Here is a 27,202-nt window from a genome sequence, read left to right on the forward strand (position 1 = left end):
CACGTGACTCCTGTATTTTCTGTGTTTATTCTTACTGGTGAAAACTTGGTGGCAAAAGTTTCAAAACACAAAATACCTAGTTTATCAATTCATTATTTTAATTGTATTTTTTAGTATATAAAGGATCTTAGTTAAATACTATAATAAAAATATATTCCATATTTTGCTTGGATCATTTTTTTTACAGTGTTAGATCCCTAAATTTAAGCCTGTGGGTCAATTTTAGTTAATTTTGGTTTAGGTTGTGATGCACAGATCAAAGCATATTTAATCCTTTTAAAACTGTTTTTGAAGACTGTTTACAGATTTGCCTTTGTAAGTTAGCTGAAAATCAATATTGGTGTGAATCTGTACTTGCTTCTATATAGTGCATTTAGTCCATTAACAGCTTCATTTATCTTTATGCCAATACCACTTACCCTAATTACTGAAGCTTTAACAGAAATAAAGGTAGACAAGGCACCAAAGGCTCAAGCCTGTTGTCTTAGCTACCTGGGGATAGAGATCAGGAGGTTATCAATATTGTGCCTTGTGTTTAGCATGAGGGAAACTATACTGAGACCCTGTTTCAATAAGTATCGTATGGCATCACAGGTATGGTGAGCTGCATGAAACAAAAAGAATGTAGTAAAAAAAAATTCTATTTCAAAAATAATCAGAGCCAAATGGGCTTCAATAGTAATGCAAGTCTGCCCAGTAAATGGAAAGCTCTGAGTTCAAATTCGAGTACTGATAAACTATAGTAAGTAAAGATATCGGTAATTTCTTTTCTCCAAATATGTTATGTCACTACGGTGTGTCTGATGGGGACAGGAGAAAGATTATGAACACTCTTCCTGCCGCTTAAACTCAGGGCCTGGGTGCTGTCCTTGAGCTGTTGTTATTGTTTAAAGCTGACACTCTATCTCCTGAAACACAGCTGCAATTCTAGCTGTTTGTTGTGCAATTGCAAATAATAATCTCATAGACATTTCTGTCTGAGCTGGCTACTAACCTCAATCCTCAGATCTCAGCCTCCACTGGCACGGACAGACTGCTTGATTAAACACACACACACACACACACACACACACACACACACACACACACACACAAACTTACAAAGACATATAAATACACACACACATTTTCAATTATTTTGTCAATTTCAAATTCAGTATCTCCTGGGAATTTAATTGTAATTGTAATGAATTTGCATATTATGGGAGAAAATTAGTATAAAATCTTATTAACAGCAATCTTAGAATATACTGTAAGAAAATAATTTTATTAATATAAAATCAGTATATTTCTTTTTGTGAGTCTTCTTACCCATTTTTGCCACGTTACTACATAATTTAATTGTACTGCAGTTATCCAAATTATGTTAGCTTCATTAATAAAATGGTTTAATAAATGTTAACTGACTTAATTTGATTATATATTATATCTGATTACTTAGTGTTAGATATAGAAATCAATTTTTTACTACTGTCTGTATTTCAAAATTATAATTCCAAAAGTTGACCAATTATTTTATCATTTTATTTATTGCATTATAATTTACTGTATTTTAATCTGTAGGAGGAAAAGTTTTAACATTTACCTTCTTACTTGGAAGATCTGTGTTTACGTGGTGTGTGTGTGTGTGTGTGTGTGTGTGTGTGTGTGTGTGTGTGTGCATGCTGTGGTCCTGGATTTTGAACTTGAAGCCTGGTATTGGCCCTGAGGTGGTTTTTTATTCCTTTTTTTATTGTTCAAGGTTAAGTTTTAATCATTTGAACCACAGCTCACTTTTGACTTCTTGGAAATTTATTGGAAATAATAGTCCTACACACATCCTTGCCTGTGCTGGCTTTGAATCCAGACCTCTGATATTGCCTCCTGTGTGATTAAGTATTTGGACCACATGCTCCTCATGCCTCATTTGGAATACTTTTTCTTTGCATATATGTAAATATATAAAAATAAATACGTAAGTATGTATATATAAGCATATACATATTCTTTCATAAAAATGTATGTATGTGTATATATATATGTATATAGGCATATATACATATATATAAAATCATCAAGTAGGCCCTGGAAAAGGAAAGTTAAAGGACAGGAATACCCAATACATTCAATAACCAACATTTTCTAAGAGAAACTCTTGAGTGGGGTAACTAAGATTTGAGATTTCATTGGACATCTAACATTGCTTCTACCTTAATTTCAGTTTTTGGAAAATTATAAAATTGAAGACATTTATCTCAATATTTGGTCATAAAAATAAAGGATAAAAAGCAGGACATGGTTTAAACTAACAGACCTAGCATTATTACTTAATTAAGCAACATTTCTTTTTATTATTTTATGATATTATATTGAAATGCCATCATTCATTTATAAGATCTCCATATATTTCTCAATGATTCCTGTGAGTTAAGACATAATTTTTGAATGTTTCTCAATCTGAAAGTATATGGTGAAAGCATAATAAAAATCTAAAAACACTAGTATAAAGAGATTTGATTCTTAGAAAAAAATAATGAAGCATTGGTAGGATGCAGCTGCAGTTTGAAGGTTTTTGTATGATCTACAGTAATTATGATTTTTTACTACTTCATTTACTGCAAATGAGTTACATTAAATGATGGATTTTCCTTTGTATATGAGAAAGAAAGTCCCTTAGACACTTATTGAATAGTTTTAATGTTGTTTTAAAACTGAAGTTAAAAAATAAATATTTTAATCTCAAAACAAATACTCCAGATGTTTATGCTAGGAATAAAATATTGCAAAATTAGTTGGCTTACGTTGTCAAAGAACATTAGCAAACATGTTATGTTTCACTAAAATCAACTCTTTCAGTGTATGAAAACTGCATTGGGTTCTACATATTTTTCTTAAGAGTATAATTCAAACATATTGCCTATTTTGAATTTCATTATATATTTACCACTTATTCAAATGCTTCAAATAGAAATTGTTTTTGTTTATTTGTAGATGAGTAATACTTCTAGCTTTTAGGAAAATTTGAAGCATATAAATATGTGTGTATATTATAATATATTTTAGAAATTTCATTTAATTGACTGATGGGAATATAAATAGGTACTGTACTAAATTTCATAGTCATATTTTGTTATTTAAACAGTGATACAAATCTATATATTTGTTAGCTTTCTCATTTAATTATTACACTAATTATTAATGAAAAGAAAATGTAAAAAAATAATACTACTTATTTTGAAGAAGATAAGAAACAGAAACAGAAAAAAGAAAAACAAAAAAAGGAACTGTAAGTAGAATTCCAGAGTTCAAATGTGTCTTCAGCTGACACGTCTTGTGTTTTTCCCAATGATATATGGCATAAATAAAACAGATGGAGTTTACTTACATTATCTTTACACAAAAAGGTTTCACATAAAATATTTTGATTGTAAATATGATGACAAAACAATGGAAACATTTTAAATCATCACAATGCTACATAATTATACATGGCTCATATTAAAGATTCCCAGAAAGAACATAAAATGAAACCAAAGAACTGGTAAAACTCATCTAATAACAGCTAAAACTGTGATATATTATTCACAATCTGTTAATAATCAAACATATTTTAGGATTTTTAATTGTAAATGTAAGTTCCTTGAATTTCAACAAAACAAAGAAAGCTGTCATACTTAACCAATATCTTTTTTTTTTTTTCTAGTCCTGGGCTTGAGCTCAGGTCCTGAGCACTGTCCTTGGACTTTTCTCAAAGCTAAAACTTTATCACTTGAGCCTCAGCACCCCTTCTGGCTTTTTCTAAGTATGTGGTACCAAAGAATCGAACCCGGGTCTTCGTGCATGCTAGGCAAGCACTCTACTACTAGGCCAAACTCCCAGCCCCATATCTTTTTAATATCTAGATTGGTTATTCTGGAGAGTGTATTATAAATGTTTAAGACCAGAGTTTAAGACCAATGACATACATAAATAAACAAATAAACAAACAAACAAATAAATAAATACGGCCGGGGGTTGCCCTAGTGATAGAGTGCTTGCTTAGTATGCCAAAGACCCGGATTCAATTCCTTGGTACCACATACATTGAAAAAAAAAAAAAAGTTGGAAGTGGTGCTGAGACTAAAGTAGTACAGCTCTAGCCTTGAGAAAGTCCAAGGACAGTGCTCAGACCCTGAGCTCAAGCCCAGGACTGACAAAAAATAATAATAAATAAATAAATTGATAAATGAGTACATATATGGAGTCTAGTTTACACATCTATATATATTAGTCTAGTTAATTATCTATTACTTACAACACAAATTACTATAAATATTGATTTTTTTAGGTAAAGAAAGATGGATGCTTTTAATTTGTGCAACAAGCTGGTTTTATCAAGAGTCTTTCTTTGCCTAATAAAGTATGAAATATATGAGTATAACATTTTTCTAAATAAGCAAAATGCTTGAAAGGATATTAGGTGTCTGCTCCAAGATTATAGAATGAACCAAAAATTTCTATCCTTCAATTTTTGACTCTCAGTGAAATTAATATAACAATTGGTTTGTAAAACACTAAATGCATAATAGCACTGAAAATAAGAGCCCAGAAAAAGAACATAGATAAAAGAAATGGTAGAAAATACAGTGCAGATTTTCCATAAGCTCACATATAAGAGGAGACACATCTATAATCAAAACATTAGTGGAAAGGAAAATATTGCTTGCATTATTTGCAGAGTATATTATAAATTTGAGGAAAGATTGAACTGTATAATGAGACACTATGTATATATACTATATAGAAAACTTTAAGAGAGGTGAAGAGAGATGTAGAGAATGAGAAGAAGGGAGAAGGAGAGAGAGGGGAAGGAAGGAATGCAGTTGAGGGAGCAAAGGAAGAAATAAGACACATAAAAAGTTCAATCAATCGTTCGGAAACTCTAAGAACAGAGAGCAGTCAGGTGGCTTCATTGTTATTCTCTTCATCTACTTTATATGTGAAGGCCTTGTTCTGAACAAAATTTCAAAATGTATTTCGGAAGGAAGTGGTTTTTATGTCAAATGAATTTCAGGTATCTATTAGATAGGAAGAAAGGTCCTTCATAGGAAGCTACAAGATAAAATAAATAAGTAAATGAACACCAAAGTCCCATTCACTTGTAAATGGCTTTTTTTCTCCCCTGAGTCAAGCATCTGGAAGCTAACATCTGTTTCAACTCTGTGATTCAGAAAGAACATTTCCATTAGGAACCAGTTCTAAGTAAACAGCTAAATGAACATATTAAAAATTTGTATCTGAGGGTGATCATTGAAATATTGGTCAAGTAAAAGATACTTTAAATATGAATATTGATACAATTATCAAAACTGCTTATGAAAAAACTTCAGTGACATTGAAATAGACAGTAAAGGGCATAGTACCTGAAATTTTCTGTGGGCTGTGATAGTCTTATTTATGATTTGCTCCCAAATTTTGCAATTATACTTTAGGTATTTTTACAAGTTTTTATTTTTAAATATACTATAATACAGTCAAAATAAGTTGATGGTGTAAGTGGGCTGATTCAGAAAACAGCCATGCTGAGACTGCATGAACATACAATAAACATGTAGAAATAGGAATATATTATTATTAATATTATCATTTTCAGAATTCAAAGGGTAAATAGAAAATGGTATAATGTTGAAATTGTATAATGCAGAAAATGGTAGAAAATGTGACCTAGAGTCACAGGGTCATTGCTGAGGAGGGGTGGGGAACTGATACTTTGCATATTAAGGCTCATTTAAAAATCTGATCATTGCTATGAATCCTATTTCATTCATTTCAGTAACTTCAGAAGTTCATTTATGTGTTTTTCTTTTAATTTTACATTTGAGTCAACACACAGTGGCAAATGTGAGTGCTTCCCTGTGTTATTTCCACAATGCACATAGTAAATTTTGAGCAATCTCACACCTTTACCATGTTCCTTCTTGTTTCCTCCCTTCGCCCCTTTCCATTTTTCAAATAGCATTTACAGCTTTTCATTACGTTACAAAATGCAAAATTGTAAAATCCTTCTGTGTCTACAATCCTGAGTGTTTCCTCCATCCCCTTGGTGTCCCACTACTAAGTTACTTTTCTACTCTGTCCCCATTTTTTTAATACCCTATTACCATGTCTTTGTTCATTTCACCTTATTAGAATAACAATCATTAAGAAAACAAGCAAGAACAAATAAATGCAGGCAAGGATGCAGGGGAATATAAAACCCTCATTTACTTTGGGTGGGAATGGAAGCTAGTAGAACCACAGTGGAAGCTGGTGTGGAGGCTCTTCAAACAACTAAAAATGGGTCTGCCACTGATCCTGTCAAACAACTGTTGAACACATACCTGAGGAAAAGTAACTCAATATACTAGATTGGTAAGTGCAAACCCATATTTATCCATTCCACATATAGTTTTAACATATGAATTCTGAACTATGTGATGGTAGTACTTTGACATTGTTGCTGTAAAAAGAACATAGTCACGGTGTCACTCTTTTATAACATACACTTACTAGACGATATGCAAATATGATCTTATTAACTGATCTTATTGCTCATAACACACCAAAAAATTATTTTCATGGTAAAAGGCATGTGTTCTATATTAATGTATTTAATTATGTCAACAGAAAAACATACTGTTTATGGAATTCTAGCTTATTTTGTTATTATTAGTAACATATAATTTTTATTTATTTCAAGTTTTGGTCAGTTAGCTTTAGATGAAGGTTCTATTTTTACCATGAAGAGAAAGATAGTAAAAAAAAAATGGGCACTCCAAATTTCAAGCAATCTCAATACCTTTAGAGTCATTTAGAGAGACAGGTGATAGTTTAAATATATGGAAATTACCTTAAATATGTAACTGTAACCCCTCTGAACGTCATCATGACATTAAATTTAAAAAGAGTAATCAAAACAATAAATATATGGGAATTGAGATAAAAAATGTCTACTGAAATAAAAGTTGTAATCGTGGCAGTGGAAGAAACATAATTGTATTGAATTCTCTAAAGTAACTATGTGTGTTCTTTAAAATGGCACATTCATTATTCCTTCAGGAGGTCATTGTTATCTTTCTAATTAGTGAAAAATATTTGTTCAGAAGCCAGTTTCAATGATCTTGAAGGTCCATAGACAGAATCTACCTTACAAAATAAAAATAAAATTAAGTTGGAATAAAGTGCAATGCAGTCTGGAGATTGCGTATATTATTCATTTGCTTTAGTAATTTTCTACAATTAAGGAATTAGAGGGCAGAAGGGATTCTTCTGTCATTTCTCTCCAATTCCAGGGAAGCTACTAATCCACATTGGTCACATAAGTAACAGAAATGAACTTGAGAGGCGTTTTTCCAAAGGCCCTTGCAATACGGTCTTTCCATATTGTTCTGCTTTTCTTTGAACAAACTCAGAACAATCACCATACTGAGCAAAAGGCAACCACAGCAACTGGATGGATCCCAATGTTTACTTCTGCAGTATTTGTTCGAAATTTTAAAGTAATTAGCTGAGTTAGTTACACTTGTCATTGAAGCATTCTACGTATTTTATTGGTTCCAAATAAATGTACAATGCCTTCATTCTAAATAGAATATATACATATTTGAGACAATACTCAAAGCATTATGTAGAGTTCCATTCTTATTTTCTGTCTCTATCTTTGTCTATGACTACGTCTATCTGTGTTTCTGTCTCTTATATCATACACACACACATACACACAAGTCAAGGGCTTTAGATTTATTAGGGATGTATTCTACCACTGAATTATAGCCTCCAATTTACTATTTTCTCATAATTTCCAATAAAACATTTCCAGTATAAAGAATGTTCATTTATTACAGGGTGCTATTAAAAGTATGTCTTAAAATATGCTAAAATATTTTGCTCATAATTTTTGTTATGTATGGTAATAAGTGGAATTCTTATTGAAATTCTCACAATATTTTATTAACATTGATTTTACATCATATTTCAAATGTCATGTTTAACAACAAGTGTTCAAGAAGGGATACTCTATATAATCACTGGCACAAAGAGTTTAGAACATAATTGAAATTAAGCTGAGGGTTCGTATGTCATAGATACATATCAATCTATATAAAATTATGTCTATAGAGTGTATATCCCATCATATATTTTTATGTCTATGCAGTTATGTTTATATCTCCAAGACCATGTCCATAACCTTCGTTACCCAAATATTGAGTTTTTGCTCTTGTACTGATTGGATCTAATATTCACATATGAACATAAACAAATATTTAATACAGTATTTTTGTATTAGCATAATATCTACAGGAAAGCTTTAAGGAATAACTTGCAATTTTCCTAAGTATATATACAGTTAGTTAAATAACTATGTTATCTGTTTACCACAGGACCTTATTATCTATATTCAATATCATTTATTTGAAATATCAAAACATTTTATCAATAATAATGCACATAATAAAACATGTTCAGAAAATTTTGTGTAATTCAAAATGTCTTAGGTAAATCCCCCTAAGTATAACTTTTGATATCCTAATTTGTAGTGGGAATATAAATAGTCAAGTTCAATTCTTTTGACATGTGATTTGCTCATAACTTTTATTACCTCGGTTGTACTTTCACTCTGTTCATGAAATCCCATAATATTTTTCAAGTTGGTTATAGTCCACTGTTTATAGCATTGATTATTCACATGAAAAGAATTATTGTGCCAAGCGGCACCTACTTCATTAAGTATCACAAAAAGATATAGTTTCATCTACACTATAAACATCTCTATTATTCCCAATTCCATTTTGATATTCATAAAATTGTATCTGTTTCACTGCTTACATTGAAATCATCAATGAATGTTTAGCTAGAGCATGCTGTGTAATGAGCACATTATTTTATTATCCTAGTTTCTCTTGTTTATGAGAAGTCTTTCCTGTATTATAGACAACTTGTCTTATCTTACTAAAGATGTAGATACATGATCTATTCAATGGAAAACACTTAGCAAAATAAGTATGGATATGTTGCTCTCCAGCAACACGGGTATGAGAAGGACACCCAGGGCCAGCCTGAAGTCCCATGGAGCCAAGCCAGATGGCAAGTATCCATAACCCAGCCCTCCCCCAATTACAGGGGAGAAAACAACAGGGAGCCAGGAGCTGTGTCAGCCATGAAAGTGCAGCAGATCTCAGATTTACTGCATAAGTCACTTAGTTATATACTGTGGGGGGAAAGAGGAGGTGGGAACTGGGAAAGGAGCCAATAGAAAAAAGGCAAAGGTGCTGTAACAAAGGGTTCGAGCAAACTTTCAGGTACTGGACAGGACCGGTGCAGGAAAGCACGTGGGCTAAGGACCTGCCCTAGGGGGTTCAGTTGAGTTATGTATACAGAAATACCTCAAGAGAGGTATGCAAGGAATGCCTGGCCAAAGCCCTTTAATGGCCGCTGAGCCAGAATGGTGAGCAGGCTCCGAAGATGGCTATCAGGCCCCAACATGGATGCTCAAGATTGTATCTTTTTGTGTGTGCAACACATGAGTGCTAAGGATTAGTGATTATAAGCATTATTAAGATTAGAAAGCATCCAGAGAGCCGGGCACTGTGGTTTCCGCCTGTAATCCTAGCTACTCAGGTGGCTGAGATCTGAGAATTGCAGTTCAAAGCCATCCTAGGCACTAAAGACCTTAAGATTCTTATCTCCAATTAAGCACCATAAAACCAGATGTGGGGCTGTGGCTCAAGGTGGTAGCCTTAAGCTGAAGAACTCAAGGACGATACCCAGGCCCAGTAGTAGGGCAATAACCTTAAGCTGAAGAGTTCAGGAACAGTGCCCAGGCCCAGATTTCAAACCCCATGACCAACGCCCCCCCCCCCAAAAAAAAATCCAGAGATAGCTTCTCTGATGCAAGGGAAAATGAAGTGACAAACAAGATAGGAAGGCAGAAAAAACAGATAGGCAATAAAGATGGAAACTAAGATATTAAAAAAGAAATAGTAACATAATAGTAACTAGGGAAAAATACCTGTGTCCCTAAAAGATTCATTAAACTATACAACATAGATATTATTAAAAATTTTCTGCATTACACCATATGTTTGCATACAGAATTTTCCTGATCATAGCATTGTTTTTCAGAACTTTGATTCTATATGCTCAAGATTTTTTTGAACTTTAAATTTATTTAATAATTTTTGTTACATCTTAAGTCAAATATAGATCCTTCATCTAGGTAGTTTCAACTTTCCCCCCTGTGGACTTAACAAGGGCTTTTTTAAAAAACTAATTGTGATTCTATTGTGACAAAATAAATTTTTTTCTCTTAATTGTCATGTATGTAGTCTAAAGAATGCATAATCTGTGTTCACTGATGGATTAGTGGATTATTATAATTATTCAGATATTATTGAAAAATAAATATCATTTTTCTTTTGATTCATTTATTTTAATCACATTTGAATAACAGAATGCTAACCTGTGTTACCTTTTTGCCAAATTTCCACAAAGAGTTTATGGCATATTCACTAAACATCAGCTATAACAAGTTGACATTGGTGTTTACAAACAGTATCAGAATTTATTTATTCTGTGATTGACACTGTAAATTGCCTATCTTGCATTTTTCCCTGTTTTCTAAATATAAACTTGTCATCAATTCTCCACTTTGCCTTGCATTGGATAGAAAAGTGAAAAACAGTCATTCTCACAAGGGGCCTAAGCTACTGTAATTTCTTTTTGTCAGGAATTATTTTGGTAATGAGCATATCCCATTTGGTGAAAGAGACATGAGGTAGGGATTAATGAGAAACATTTTTGACAGTATCAAGTTCCCCAAGAAATTGGCTTCCTTCTTCTTGCTAAAGATTTTTTTTTCCTCTAAAACTGCTTTTTATCAGTCTGTGAATGAAGTCAATATGGCACTGATGTAGAAATTTTGGAAGGAAGATAAAAGAAAATATATTTAGCTTTTAATTACAGTTTTGTGCATAAGTACATCAGTTTGTTGCAATAAAATTCAGTCTAACATTAAAAAGAATGTTAGGTAAGCGCCTTTACAAAATTTATGTTCATTGAGTGCCAAATGAACAACATTAATCTCTGACTAAAAGTGAAGCTGGAAAAATAAAGGAACAGAAGCCAGATTACAAACATTTCTAAATCATGATGCCTTCCTATTAGGCTATGACTCATTTTATACAGTTTCCTAATCACTCTCTTCTCAATAGAAACAAGTTTGGGTGATTTATATGTACCTGATGGAAATATAATATGTTTGGGTAATTTATATGTACCTGATGGAAATATAATACTCTTCACATATCAAGTCATGTTAACATAACAGTCAGTACATAATTTGGCACTTATTTCCCTAAAAGATAATATCTGTGGAAAATCTCTTCAGTCTTTCAGTATTCAAATTTGGTTTAGATATTTATGTCCACATATATTTGAAAGTATATATTTTCAAAATATTTTAATTTAAAGGATTAAGTATTATACATTGTATAAAATAACATGTAAACTGTGGATAATGCGTTGTAATTTTCTCTCAGAGAAGCATAAAGTCTTTCCAAGCCAATAATATGATTCACAATAAGAATTAATGTTATCATGGTAAAGAAATGAATAATATGAAAGTTTTATTTTTGATATGTGAGAATATTTGCTAAACAATGTGATTTGATGATTTTCACAAATAGGTTTAAATGTAGATACATAGCATGTAAAATACAATGAGTATATGAGGAATTAATAAAAATCTACAGATAAAACTTGATTTGGTAAGCAAGAGAATAATAAAATCCCTCCATAGTTTACTGTATATTACTTCATTTTGTAAGAGTATTATTTTAAATCTAGGATACAATTATGCTGCCTCTGAATATTCTTTAGAATTCAAAATCATTTTAATTCATCTATAAAGGCATATTTCACATAGACTTATGCCTTAGAAATTCCAAGTTAACTGCATTTTGTGACTACTTTAAGAAATCATAGAAAATTTAATTAATCAAGCCTTTTGGATTTTCTACTTAGATATGACTTTGAGGAAAGCTTTTTGTCTATAAACGGGTCTGGACTTGAATATATTATATGAAATTGAAGTAGTGTATATTTAAGATTACTAATTTTAGTCACTGAATAATTATATCAAATATACTTAAAGTAGATATATTCATATGTAGTTATATCTATGTTTAATATATATCTATATAATGTATATGGGTATGTCTATATCACACAGGCACACACATATATTTAACACATTATCTACTACAAAACAATTATTGGCTTTGTTGTGTTTACCTCCTCACAAAGGCAGAAATCAAACCCAAGATTTCATATATGCTAGCTAAATAATCTATTACTGAGCTGTTTTCTCAACTTAATACTCAACAACTGAAATAGAAATATCTTACTATCCTCCCAATGGTTTGGCGACTATGTTATTTATTAAGGGTTTCAAAAACAAACACAAATATATTCTTGTTATAAAAACTGTAACATGGAAGTGACACGATTATATCATTCCCCAATACACATCACAGTAAAACAATACAAGATATTTTATGGATACACAGACTATTCTGCTGAATACAGATATTTTATTTCAAATGTCTAGAAGTTTTGCCATGGATTTGAGAAGGAGTATTGTATAATTTTAATACTGCTCTTAAAGCAAATGCTGTAGATTTTTATGGAGTAAATAATATGTGAAAAACTGGAGCCAATGTGTAAATTTCTCTTTTATAATAGAGAACACTAGAGTGCAAAAGAAATAAAATTTCTATACATGGGAAAAGGAGAGCTGAGAAATTTTGAGAAAAATACAAACAAAACATGGAAATTTTTGATTTGTTTTCTTTCTAATTGACTGCTTAGCTCATAGAGTTCAAGTTCTCAGAGCAAAAGGACTCTACTACATAGAGCAATGTACCAGGAGCTTCAAAATAATAAGCAGTTTTAAAACAGGATTATAGTGTGGTAATCTCATATAGGAACAAATGAGGGAGCCTTTAACAATGAACATACAGGTTTAATCTGGATTGAAGGAGACTAGAGAAGAGATGCATTGAGGAAGTTCATTTAATCTTTAGGTGCCTCAGACCTCTGAGGAATTGCTGTAAGTTTTTTTTTATCTAAGTTTAGCACTCAATAGAATTTACTGGGATTCTTCTTTCTTGACTAACATTGTCATTGTCAACTTAATTCCTTCATATTTTATGGACAAACAGCTCCTTTATTAGTTACTTCACCACCCCCCTATAAGTACTTTAGATACAGGATGACTCCTTTTGTATCTAAAAGTGCTGGAAGATTATTTTTAATTGCATTTCCATTTTTTACATTGTTTCCTTATATAAGCATAAATGTAAATGAATTTTCTCCAGATTTGATGCTACCAAATCAAATAGTCTGCTTTCTAGTGCTGACAATCCAGATTCTGTAACTTCATCTTTCTGCTCTTGCTCATTTTGCCTTGCCTAATTTATACCCTTTCTTCCACTCCTCATTTTTTCCTCTCTCCATCTTCATCTTTTCATTTCATTTTAATATGAGTACATATCTCAAAATGACTGTGGTAGTTGTGTTGTGCACAATCTCATGTAAAGATAGCAAAATGCATTTTAATTAAACTAGTCAGTTTAGTTTCTCTGTATCAATTATTTTGTATATACCTTTGATGTTCCACAGTAAAATATAGTACATATTAATACTTTCATGATAGTCAAAGCAGTTTAACACCGAGATTTATACAGTTTACAATACTGAGTATTTAGCATATTTATATGTGAACATTTTATTAATAAATGAAGTTGTGTGCCTCTTTGTGCTCTAGGTTAGTGCTCTATCCCTTGTGCTACCGTGTCACTTCAAGCCTTTCCTGGGTCATTTTATTGCAGACTTTTCTGCTCTGCAGACTTCATACCAGCCTCATAAGTAGCTAGGATTACAGGTATGAGGCACCAATGCCTGGCCTGTACTCTTCAGTTTATATCGCAATTACAGTGGACATGAGAAATGCAATAAATTTATAAGAAATTTAACAAGGATGAAATGATTTTTTCCAAATTATGTTAATAAATATAATTTCTATTTAAAAATACAGTATATGAGAAATGTATTAAAACCTATCATTACAATCTGTTAAGTATCATTTTAAATTTCTTCATCTGCCTTCAAGTAATTTTTGCTATTCTTCTGAGTTTTAAGGACTGTGTTCAGTAGATAACTTCTCTGATAGATTTAAACCCCAACCATTTACAATGTGTAAAGAATATTTGCTTCTGGTTGTAAGGATTGAATTCTGGGCACTGCTCCTAAGCTTGTTTTGTTCAACCACTTTGCTCTACCACTTGAGCCATGCCACTTCCAGCTTTTTCAGAGTACTTTATTGGAGATAAGAGCCTCACAAACTTTCCTGTCTGGGGTGGCTTTGAATCACAATCCTCAGATCTCAGCCTCTTGAGTAGCTAGGATCACAGGCATCTCAGCTAGAGATATTATTTTTTGTCTAGAATGTCGTTTACTGTGTTGAATGTCTGGATGAGATGAATGAGAAGAATGGCAAGGTCCATAAATATCCATTAGGACAAAGTGAAATATATGCCTAGGCCCTTCTTAAATGATTCATTTTTTATTATATGATGCATAGTGGTTTTATTATATATTATAGTGCATAAATTTATATTTGATAGTACCAATGAGTAAACTTTGTAATATTTTTAAAGTCAATATTTATAATTGATGATATCACTTCTTCAGATTATACTGTTAGGAATTAATATTACAATTCAAATTTAAAGTTCAATAAAAAAGAAACTTTCTTTTCTTTCTGAGGTTTAAATGAATTAAGGATACAAAATATCTAGATTAGTGACTGGAACATAGTAAAATTTAATACATATTACCTTTTATTTTGGCACATTGTTGACTATTATTTTACCCCACAGTCCAATAAAGCACCAATATTGGACATGCAATATAAATTTGTTAGGTTTGTTAGAAGGATGTAACATTCAGTCTACCTTAGGGAATAAATGAATCACCGTTTCTCTCATTATATTGTTAAAGCTAATATAAAAGAAAGACAATTTATCATGATAATTATTCTCATCTGAAATTTGTCACACATATGAACAGCTTGACATTAGAAGCGGAACTGAAAGACAGATGTTGAGTCATAAACATTCCTAGATGATGATGACTTTCATTATGACTATAATGCACACTTTTATTTTCAGGTAAGTAAATAACACCATATAAAGCAATTTAATAAAATTTTAGCTATAATTGTAGTTAAAATTGCCAGTTGTCAGTATTGTAACTTATATTCAGTATCACTATTGTCTTCAAGAAAGAGAGTATAAAAAGTGTTAGAAAAAATCCAATTGATTGCCCACAAAAAGAGTACCTATATTTCATGGATTACTGGTTTTGATAATTGCTCATAATGCATCTTGGACTCTTTATAAAATTAACCTCCAAATAAATTTGAAATTGAAAAAGCTGAGTTAAAAACCAAACTATATTCTCAAGTTGGCAAATATAGAAAATTAAGAATATAATGTAAACCACGTGAAAAGTAGGTGATTCGTTAAATCCCTCAATATCTCTGCCTCCACCATAAAGGTAATTGACATGGAAACAATGGGCAGTTTCTTTTCCTCTCAAAATGGCTTTGACTATTTGAAATTATAGTTCTACAGAATATACCCACTGTACTTTATACAACCTTTTATCTCTTACAAGTAAACTTTTTAAATTTTCTGTCTTAATCATTAAGTTATCTGATTCCTAGACACTGACACCATATGTTCTTTCAAGCTATAATTACTCTGTCAAGTTACACAATGTTTTACAAAAATAGTGATACTAATAATTTAATAAAACTGTTATTTTATAGCTAGATTTATGTGAGAATTATCCACAAAAATAATTAGTGCATATAAAAATTAAACTAAATGTAGGGTTTCTAAATGCTTTATTTTATCAGAATATGCAGGGCATTAAAATTATTAGATTCAGCTGGGAGTTTGGCCTACTGGTAGAGTGCTTGCCTAGCATGCATGAAGATGGGGTTCGACCCCTGGGGAGCACATACATAGAAAAAAGCCGGCAGTGGTGCTGAGGCTCAAGTGATAGAGCTCTAGTCTTGAGAAAGCCTAAGGATAGTGCTCAGACCCTGAGCTCAAGCCCCAAGACTGGCAAAAGAAAAAATAGATTCTCACTACTTCATAGACATTTAAGACAAAACAAATTATTTGTATTTTTTTTTTTTTTTGCCAGTCCTGGGCTTGAGCTCAGGGCCTGAGCACTGTCCTTGGACTTTCTCAAGGCTAGAGCTCTACCACTTGAGCCTCAGCACCACTTCCGGCTTTTTTCTATGTACGTGGTACCGAGGAATCGAACCCGGGTCTTCATGCATGCTAGGCAAGCACTTTAACCACTAGGCCAAACTCCCGGCCCCAAATTATTTGTATTTTAATAATACATAATTGCATTTTAGCTCTTATCACTAGAATACTGTTTTACTTATATTGTGTTTTATCCCAAATTATGTAGAAGCACAATAATTTTTATTAATTTCAACAAGAGTATCTATCTATGCTCAACAAATTACTCTTCAAAGTAATTTTATTCTATATTATATACTATGTGTATTATCAACAAATTAATCTTCAAAGTAATTTTTATTTTATATTATATACTATGTTTATTACATATTAAATTTTGTATATTTATTCAAACAAAATATATAATTTAATTGACTATTGATTCTGAATATTTAGTAAGACATTGCAGTCTCTTTAAGTGTTATCAATTAATTTAAGCTCAGTTAATCTGTACTGTATATAATATATCCAATTAAATATTATAATTAAAAGTTCTATATAAAATTTTAATCCCAGTTGCTCAAGCATGAGGTTTGAAATGCAAGAAATTTATATTAAAATGGCCCTTAGTTCCAATTTACATCACAAAAAAGTACACTGTTCTCACATGTTTATTTTCCTGTAAAGTTGCCTCATTTTTTAATGACTCTACACTTCTGAGTAATCACCAAACAATGCTTAGACTATGACAAACACTTGCTCATTGTTTTTTATTTATCAGCTTTTGGATTGTAGGTTATAGAGAAAGTTACTTCCTTAAGTGCTCATCATTGACAATTCTTGCTTGTTCTCTCTCAAGAACTTTCTCTGGTATTCCCATTTTGCTCAATTAATCTTGCCTTTTGAATACCTCTTCCTAGATTCTTCAGCACAGTGGTTTTGGTACTAAGCTTCTAAAATGTTATTGCCATAAAATGTACTGTGTACTCATCTAGGACTCTCCATGCAGAGGATTACAATATACCAAAAGCTATGCCCATAAGGTTATAAAGGATGAGACTAAATGAAATGAACTCTAGAATATGGAAGAAAGAGGTTTATCTTTGTGATTGTTGTTTTCAATGTACTATGTTACTTCTCTTCTCTTTTTTTCCCCCTAATGGTTAATCTCAAGTGGTGACTATCTAACTTTATTAACTGCTATATTGTATATATGTTTATTTGTTTATTTGAAATAGGGAAGTGAATGAGGAAAACAAGATGATAGGAAGGGGTGGGGGGAGGGAAACGGGGACAAAAAAAACATGAGAAGGGGTATTAATGTATGAGAAGTAATATACCCACTACCTGATGAATGTAACGGTAAACCCTCTATAGATTACCTCAACAATTAAAAAAATGTACTGTGCTCACTGTGCTCTGAAATGGAGTGCTATACTTTGCATGTCTTGACTACTTCTTATGTGATATTCAGTATGGCATAGAAAATAAGGAAATAAAATCATGATTTTCAGGAAGAATATATATATATATATATATATATGTTAAGCATATTGCTTTAAAATTTATGTGAAGATAGCTAGACACATTGGCACATCCCTGTAACTCCATACCATAGCTAACAGGCATGCTTAGGATTATGTTTGAGGCCATCCAGGGAAAATGTTATTCAATCTACATAAAACAACAAGCCATAGTTGATAGTACATTTCCATAATCTCAACAACTTGGGAAACAGAGCTAGGAGGAAGATGGTATCATGTTAGCCTGGACAAAAATATGAGGAAAAACAAGCTTTAGATTCAAATGTATTCAACAATGCATTAAATGGTAGAGCCCTTTTTACCAGTACCAACTTCAGTCATCAGTATTGTAAAACAATTTCAAAGTTACATAAAAGATGCTCACAGAACATTTCTATAGTTATCTTTTATGCTATTCTGAATGTTATATTTTTGCTAATAGATTACAATTTGCAAGAACAGCTGTAAGAAGAAAATGAAAAAGGACCAAGAATATTTTTTTTCTGGTGACTACAATTATCAGATTCAACAGGATTACAATTACAGTAATTTTATGTAAATTTCAGCCAAGACTAAAGTAAGCACTATGCATAATTGCCTCAACTTCAAATGCCTTTTATCTGAGGAAACAAAAAGGAAAAGAAAAAAAAAGAAAGAAACAAAAGAAGGTGCATCACATAATTAATTGAATCAATCATTAAGGAAAAATTGCTATAAAGTCTAGGATAACTTTAAATGTAAATTAGACCAGTAGATATGTGAATGACAACAGTTAAGTGGAAGGATGTCTCTTAAAAATTCATATGTATAGTTTTCTCCGTTCATGTATCAAAATATAACTTGATTGGAAAATAAAATCTTTAATGAGAAAGTCAAGTTAAAATGGGATCTTAATTTTAACTGATAAGATCCTCTAAGGAGCAGAGTTACACAGTGGCATGCCATGAAAACGAGGTAACTGTTGATAGAACTAGCTGTTGTTTAGCTTCTCTAAACAAAAAAGTGGCCTCAGAAGAAACAAAACTTGCTCACAACCTTGTTTTTTACTTCCATATGGGTAGGAGGAAACATTTTATTTTCCGCTTGGCCAATGGTACATTGTTATGGCAGCCTGAGAAAAAGTAACACAAGGAATATTCTGGATCTCCTGGCCAAGCTGAGGTCTGATTGTTTTTGTTTGTAGTGGTGTTAGTGCAGTTATGATTCTCATAGATAGACTAGGTATCTGTGAATCTTATTTAAGTGGCCAGAAACTGTTTACTCATTGGCATTCATAAGTTAATATTAGTAGATGATACTGAATCATAGATTTATGATTTTTCTTCTGTTTACTGATATTTAGAGATCTTAGAACCTACTCACGGGAAGAATGATAGTAAGGTATAGTTCCTTGGTAATCTTGCCTTTAGAAATCTTAGTGGTTTCCCAAAATCATACAGGTACAGATAATAATGGAATATTTTTGTTTGTTTCACTGACTCAGTGCTGTGCTGAATTCCAGATGTGCAGAAGTTATTAGGTAAAAAAGAAGAGGGCATAAGTATAACTCTGTAATAAAATTGTCCCGGGAGAAAAGAAGGAGGATTATGTGAGTTGTATTCCTGTGCAGTTACCAAAGTTTAACAGCTACCAAAAGAAAGTTAAATAAATACTATTTGGAAGTGTTATTGAAAACTGGGTAAAGTTTATTAAAAGATACCTTTGTTAATGAGATTCAATTTATGCCATTCAATACAGAAAATAAGTAAATATTAAAGAGCCAATCCACTAAGTAGAGAAAACAGTATCCTTCAATTGATTTCACAAAAGGAACTGTACTTAACACTGCTAATTGATCTCAACAGAATACAATGTTCATAGCAATTTTAGGATCATAGCATAGTTAACTTTATCACAGGACTGATATTTCAATGAAGAATGTATTTACAAGACTGAAATTTAGAAATAGCAATGATAAATGACTCCTCTTGCATATCATAGTTTGAGGAGAAAGATCGTTTTGTGGGATGATTAGCTTGCTGATGCTGAGTAGGACTCCTAGCTGGTATTCCTGTTGCAAGGGAAATCATAGCATAAGGAATAGTGTGAAATTAAAATAAAAAGAAAATTATAATCCTTGCTACTTGTGAGGTAAAAATAGGAAAGCTAAGGTAAAAAGTCCAAGTAGGTAAAAAGTTAGTGATGCCCGTTCAAAATGAAAGCTGGGCATTGATGGCTCATAACTAGAATCCCAGATGCTGTAAAAATGGAGATAGAATGATTGTGTTTACGGCTAATCAAGCTGATCTTAGTAGAAGATTCTATTTAAAAACAAAACTAAGTGTGGCCATGGTTCAAGCTGAACAGAACCCCAAAATCTCTGAGTAAAAGTGTACAATTCCATTAGAAAGGAAAATTGAAAATTTGAGATTAATAGCAAATCTAGGTAATCTACTTTTATTGTTTGGTTTTAAACAGGTCCATACAGGGGCAAACCAAAGAAGCAAAGCAGCATTTTCACTAGTTTTGTGATTGTGCATTATCACTGTCCCGTGACTACATTGCTAGAATGTATTATTCATGATGCATTGACCTCTGAGTAAACACACTTCATGTCACCATCAACCCTTCATCGTTGTCTTTGTTCCTACTTGTATTAAATCCATGAATTTGTAATAAGCCTTATTTTCCCCTCCTTAGAATTGCTATGTCCATAATTGTATCCATATCCTGTTATTGGAATAACTCAATCTGAGTGGCCAATTTTTTCAGGGGTGTTAGATTTTCCATTTGACTTGATTCATTCCCTTTTGGAAACTGTCTGTATTACTGTTATTAAAACTTCTTGGTTTGGACAACTTTACTGTTGGCATACATTAAAGTTCCACCAGTGTAATATTCTACTTTCTCTATAGACTTCTATAGACTATCCATATCTCATGGCAGTGTTATCAGGGGGAGCAGTACAAAGTAAATTTGAACTGACAGACTAAATCCACTGCTCATTGAAATACTGCGTATTATATGGCTGAGTTTATGACCATCTTTGCTAATTTGAATATTACAAAGGGAAACCAGGGGATTTAATTTTATTGCCACTTCTCCCAACTCCTCACATTTTTATCAAGTAGGGACATATGAGTATGAAAATGAACCTGATTTAAAATAATAAATTAAATTAAATTGACCATGAAATATAAACTTTATGGTAATTTAAATCACTTTTAAATGATTACAGTACTTAATTTAAGGCTCATTGAATATTGTTTTCTTCTGTGTGTAAATTAATTTTATTGGCCATAGCAACAACATGATGTTTCATTTCTGGTCTTCTCAAATTTATGGCTTTCTAGGCATTCGGTATGGTCAATTTACTCACTTTTACTATTTTAATTGGATAATTGTACAACAATCAATACTGAAATGATATGAAAAGAGTATTTTTGCAAACAGAATTAGAAAACAAGTAAACTTTATTATTCTTGGAAATTTTCCATTAAGTTCTCATCAAAAATCTTGCAAAAGTCCTCTGATTTGTAATCTATAAAAACACATTTAATTGAAACATGGAGTGTTTTGCTAGGTAAATGATTACAACCATCAGGTTAATAGTGGATATATTAGCTTTACTTAAATGTGTTTTGACGTTTTGTCAGCTCAGTTGCTGTAATACTCTGGCTCACTTGACCATGATTGTATGTATGTTTCAGGAAAAGATATGAAAGAGCTTACTCAGATGAAAAATGATGACTTAATTTTTTTGTGAAATTATGCAGTAACATATTACCCATTTTTAGAGTTTTATCTTTGTGAAAATTGGAATTCTTAATTGCTTTATTAACTCTTTGAAACAAATATGGTTTAAAATAAAATTGTGCCTCTAGCCTGCTTGAAGATTGAGAAATCTGTTCCAGAAGTAGGAATGCACTTGATATATAACAATAGGAAATTCAGTGACTCTGATACCTGGAGTGTCTAAGAAAGCAAAACATTCCCTTTCACAGATGCATTGCTCTGCAATTCAAAACTGCTTCTTGTCAAAAATACAGAAGGAGTTCATTGCATTTTCCTTCATTAAAGAAAAGGTAACCAAAATGATTATCTCATAGACAACAGCATATTGTTTCCACTTTCTTACTTTTGTAACAACTAAATACATAGCTGGGAGGTCACAGCCATAATCCTAGCTATTCAGGAGGCAGAGATCTGAAGAGAGTATATGAAAGCCAGCCTGGCCAAGAAAGTCTATGAGATTCCTCTCTCCAATTAACCACCAGAAAACCAGAAGTGAACGATGGCTCAAAGTGGTAGAGCATGATAGCCTTGAGCAAAAGAGCTTAGGGACACCACCCAGACCCTGAGTTCAAGCCCCACAAATGATAAAATAAATAAATAAGAAGTTGCATATCAAAAATAAATAAATAAGAAATTGCATATCAATTATGAAATATTTAGTGAGTTTTAATTATATAAATGTGCAAAAATATATTGGATCACATAAATCTAAGAGTAATTTTATTGATAAATTATTATCATATACGTGTAGAAAAATATTTTTAAGATGTAATATTAATTGATTGATATCCTTCACCTATTAAGTAATCTAGTATGAGAAATTGTTATTGGTTTTGAAACTTTGTTAACTATCACTGGTATAGACCAGATTATATATTGGTGTTTAAAGTATCTTGAAACTCAGAATGAAAGGACTCATTGCTTTATTGATTATTCTTTCATGAATTATTTTGCATATCTTTAATTAAATGTCCTTGGCTAAGGAGGGATTACTACTATACTGTTGTTGGGAGTGCAAACTCGTTCAACCACTATGGAAAGCAGTATGACAGTTCCTCAAAAGACTATGCATAGAGCTTTCCTATGACCCAGCAATTCCACTACTTGGCATTTACCCAATCATCCAGAATCAAGGACATACTAAATTCACTAGTACAACAATGATCATTGCAGCACTATTTACCATAGCAAAGATATTAAACTAACCTAGATACCCCTCAGTTGATGAGTGGATCAACAAGATGTGGTATTTATACACAATGGAATTCTATGCTGCTGTCAGAAAGAATGACATCACCCCATTTGTTAGGAAATGGAAAGACTTAGAAAAAATCATATTAAGTGAAGTAAGCCAGACTCAAAGGAACATAGGCTCAATGGTTTTCCTCATTTGTCCTAATCAGTAGAAACCTTGGGCTCTCCTAGCAGAGATTTACAATAGAACAAAACCTAGATACATAAGGCCATATAGTGTGATGCTAAATGAGAGGACCTCCACGATATAGAATCAAAATCCACATAACGAGTGATTGTTGTCCTTAATGTACTATGTTATCTCTCATCTCTTTTGCTGTCCCTTGGTTATCTCATATTGTTAGAATATTTCACCTTGTTATTTGATATATTGTATATATGCATATTTGGTTATTTGAAATCAGATAGTGAAGGGGGGAAACAAGATGAGAGGGTAAGGAAATGGTGACCAAGCCATGAGAAAGGGTACTAATGTTTGTGAAGTAATGAACCTTCTATCTGGTGAATATAATATAACCCTTCTATTAATTACAATAAAAAGTATAGAAAAATGTCCTTAGATATAAAAAAGGAAATCCTAGAACTATTGATCTTGTTATTTTGACTATAGTATAATGTAAATTATACTCATAAGGCAAGAAGCATATAACCTGGAGCTCAAATGTAGGCAGCATTTCTAGATCTGGGCTGTAGATGAGATTTTTCCATCTCTAACATAGTCTTTTATTAGGCTAATGCTATTGGGTGTCACTCTCCACTCTGAGGTTCCTGGGAAAATTTTTCTAAACAGCATTTCTTGTAATAATGATATCATACAACTTGGTTTTGAAGGAGTATAATATGAAAAGGAAGAAACTTTCAGACTGTCTAGAATTGTTTTCTTCCTTTTTTTTTACAGTAGATAGGTGAAAAATCCTGCATAATAGTATAAGATGTTTATGTAAATTATTCATCTATATAAGATTTTTGGGGCTGGGAGTTTGGCCTAGTGGTTAAAGTGCTTGCCTAGCATGCACAAAGACCCCGGTTCGATTCCTTGGTACCACATATATAGAAAAAGCTGGAAGTGGTGCTGAGCTTCAAGTGGTAGAGTTCTAGCCTTGAGAAAGTCCAAGGACAGTGCTCAGATCCTGAGCTCAAGCCCAGGACTGGCAAAAAACAAAAAAGATTTTTGCTCCCTGAATGGTTATAAAAAAAAACAAGGTATTCTTGAAAACAAGTACATCATGAAGAAGGAGGAATGTGCAGATATAAGAGACAGGGGGCAAAACTAGTCACCAGGTGACAAGATATCTACTAAAATCTAGGAAGCAATGGCTTAAATAATTTTTGACATCACTGAGGCAGTCTGTTTAACAAGAAACTGGAATTAAATTCTCTCTGAATTAACTCTAGGAACCAATTTTTTTTTTATTTCTCTATTTGGCTTCTCAAAACAGAGGCCACTTAGAAGTTTTATTTTTTCAAAGTTAGCAAAAACCAAATAAAAAACCCACTTCTTTCCCTAAAGACAAATATGATAGGAAAGAGACCATTAAAAAAAAAACAACCTTCAACAGTGGTATGCCTTGGTTTTATGATCATGTTCATTCTGCGGAATCTAGAATGGTATTTGGATTAAAAGGCAAGTCCCAACTCTATCTTGACTACAAGAACCATGGATCACTGACAAAAAAGAAGGAGGCAAGAGTATCTGTTATCATCTGAGATGAAATAGACTCAAATATAAGTTAGAAGAGAAAAAGAAATATAAAGTTTGGTTTATATCAACAAAGATAACAGTCAAGATGACCTTACACACTTCAAACCAACATCACACTAAGCGAGTATTAAACTCACTTCAAAACTAGACAAAGATGACAAGATTACATTTGGATGTGACTACTTAAATGAGACTCTAAGCATCCACAGTGAGACCAAGGGAGAATATTCTTAGAAGAGGATCACAAGGGTTTAAATGCTATGTGTGTCTGATTATACTGAATGAGGCTAATGGAAATGAGCTCCAAGAAATGGAAACAAGAAGCTTGTTGATGTTGTTGTTATTTTATGGTACTGTTTGTGGTTCTTTTCCTTTACTTATGGTTTCTCCCTTTTGTCCTTGTTTTGGATTTCTGTACACTTTGTTTTGTGTATAAGTTTATCTCATTTGGTGAGGGGAAGGTGGAACACACAAAGGGTGAGGCCAAAGTTGAGCCAAGTTAGCAGTGATATTTATTAAACTGTATGTTGTAAATTAACCAAGCAAGGGGCAGGGGGAAGAAGAATAGAGTCCAGAGAGGAATAATTGGGAGAAAATGTGGGAAGGAATGATAATGTCCCGAAAGAAATGTTCTCATTACCTGACTTATATCAGTGTAACTTCTCTGTACATCATCTTTACAATAAAAAAGGAAAGAAAAAGAAAATATAGACTCTTTGCTGAATATGATTTATAATTATCAACAAAATTCTCATAAACTGCATTCAACACCATATTAAAGGAACATACACCATAATCAGCATAGTTTTAATCCAGAGAGAAAAGTTTTGTTCAACATAAACAATTTCATAGAAATAAAATACTGCATTAACAGTATCAAGAAAAAGAACCAACTGATGGTATCACTGATACAGAGAAAGTTTTTGACATAATTCATTAATTTATTATTATAAGACCTCTAAGGCCTAGAAAGTACCTTAATCTGATAAAAGGTAATATATATCACACATGGGCAACATTATAGTAATTTGGGAAAATGAAATATTTTCTTATAAATTCAGAAATGAACTATGTATATTCATCTTCCTCACTTTCATTCAATATAATATTGATATTTAAAAAATACCTTTTCCCTAAATTTACATTTTCTGACTTGGTTATACCAATTATTTATTTTATTACTGTCTGGATTCCTAAACAATACCTCTAGCCCAGTAAATCAGTACTCCTATCAGGTTAAAAATCAATAAATGGTTGTTGGTAAGGACAGCTTTATCTGTCCTTGGTATTCAAGACGTCTAACTCTTGGCCTCTTGGAAATCATATTCTCTCCCAAAACTTATTAAAAATAATTCAAGATTCATGCTTGAATTTCCCTAGCATATAGTTTCTAAATATGTTCCCTTACACTCTCCAACCAATTTTGAAACTTTAACAATGCATACAAATTGTCTTTCTCTCATGCGTCATAGGTAAATTCCCTAAACAGACTTCCAATGCAATGAAAGACTGACATTTCATAAGTAAGCAGAAACATAGCCAAGTAATGCTAATACTAGAAATACTCTTCTGTGTTTCAACCCATGATTTCTGTGCAAGATAATCAGATAAGCCTATGCATTATAACCAGGATATGAATTACATGATGTTAAATATCATTCTCCTTTCCTCTTCTCTTTCATTGAACTGGATGAGCCACACCTTTTCTCATTTTGAGGGTTACACTATTTTTTTCTCTTTCCTAGTTAACACTGACGGATAGTGATTGAGTACTATCATTTCTTCCATGCTAACAGCAACCCTGTCAACACTGCAACACCGTAATTCTATTAGCAGCCTTAAAATTACTTACAGCACTTCTCTGTGCTTTGTGTATGAAAAGGAGTTGTTATCTTCCTGGCAGTACATGTGCATTTGGCTTACCTTATTAGAAAACCTGACATATGAAAGGTGCCGGAGTCTGAGTGCTCAGTGCTTCACTTAGCTGCAGCATAGACTGGCTCACCATCAGAAATCTTCATCCTGCAGGCTACAGACAGACATCATCTTGCCAGTAAATTAGAGTGGGTGGAGAGTCACAAAGACCCCAAGTTTGAAAGGCAGAACTTTCTCTGTCTCCTCAAACTAATTGGAAAAAACAACTAAGCCAAAGGAAAACTGATCATCACAAGGAAATAAGAGACTCCATAAGGAGACTGGATCCTAAATATAGGGGAATTACAAGTTTCCCCAAATAAACTGAAGAATGTATTTTTTCTAATAACATTTTTCATTATTTTCATTTTTTACTTTTTCCTTTTTAGGTCATTTTTTTCATCCTTTAAAATATTTTATTGTAATTAATAGAAGTGTTACATTATATTTGCCAGATGAAATTCATCTTTTTTTTAAAACTATTTTAATTCATTGTGGATCTGTTCACTCCTAGAAACATAGTAATAGCAACTAGAAGATGTCCTCCTTCATTGTTACATACATAAATCAGATTGTATTTTTATTTACTCAATCCCTACTTTTCAGTTTTTGTGTTAAATTCACATAAATTTGAGATGTTTGTTGTCATTGATCTCTTTTATATATTTGTTCTTTTATATATTCTTTACCCATTCATTTTCCCTTTCTCTCACTTT

The 27,202-nt window shown here is 32.2% G+C and overlaps 1 long non-coding RNA gene across 1 annotated transcript in view; it reads right to left on the reverse strand.

The window, feature by feature from the left end:
* LOC150059148 (uncharacterized) overlaps positions 1-26,522 on the reverse strand; it is an 84,855-nt gene extending 58,333 nt beyond the window's left edge. The window contains exon 1 of the long non-coding RNA XR_016536595.1: positions 26,496-26,522. This is a non-coding gene — a long non-coding RNA (uncharacterized LOC150059148). The remainder of the gene's footprint in view (positions 1-26,495) is intronic.
* Positions 26,523-27,202: the final 680 nt, after the last annotated feature.

Source organism: Megascapheus bottae, chromosome 9, assembly GCF_031878675.1.
Source record: "Megascapheus bottae isolate mThoBot1 chromosome 9, mThoBot2.hap1, whole genome shotgun sequence".
In the NCBI taxonomy this organism is placed as follows: domain Eukaryota; kingdom Metazoa; phylum Chordata; class Mammalia; order Rodentia; family Geomyidae; genus Megascapheus; species Megascapheus bottae.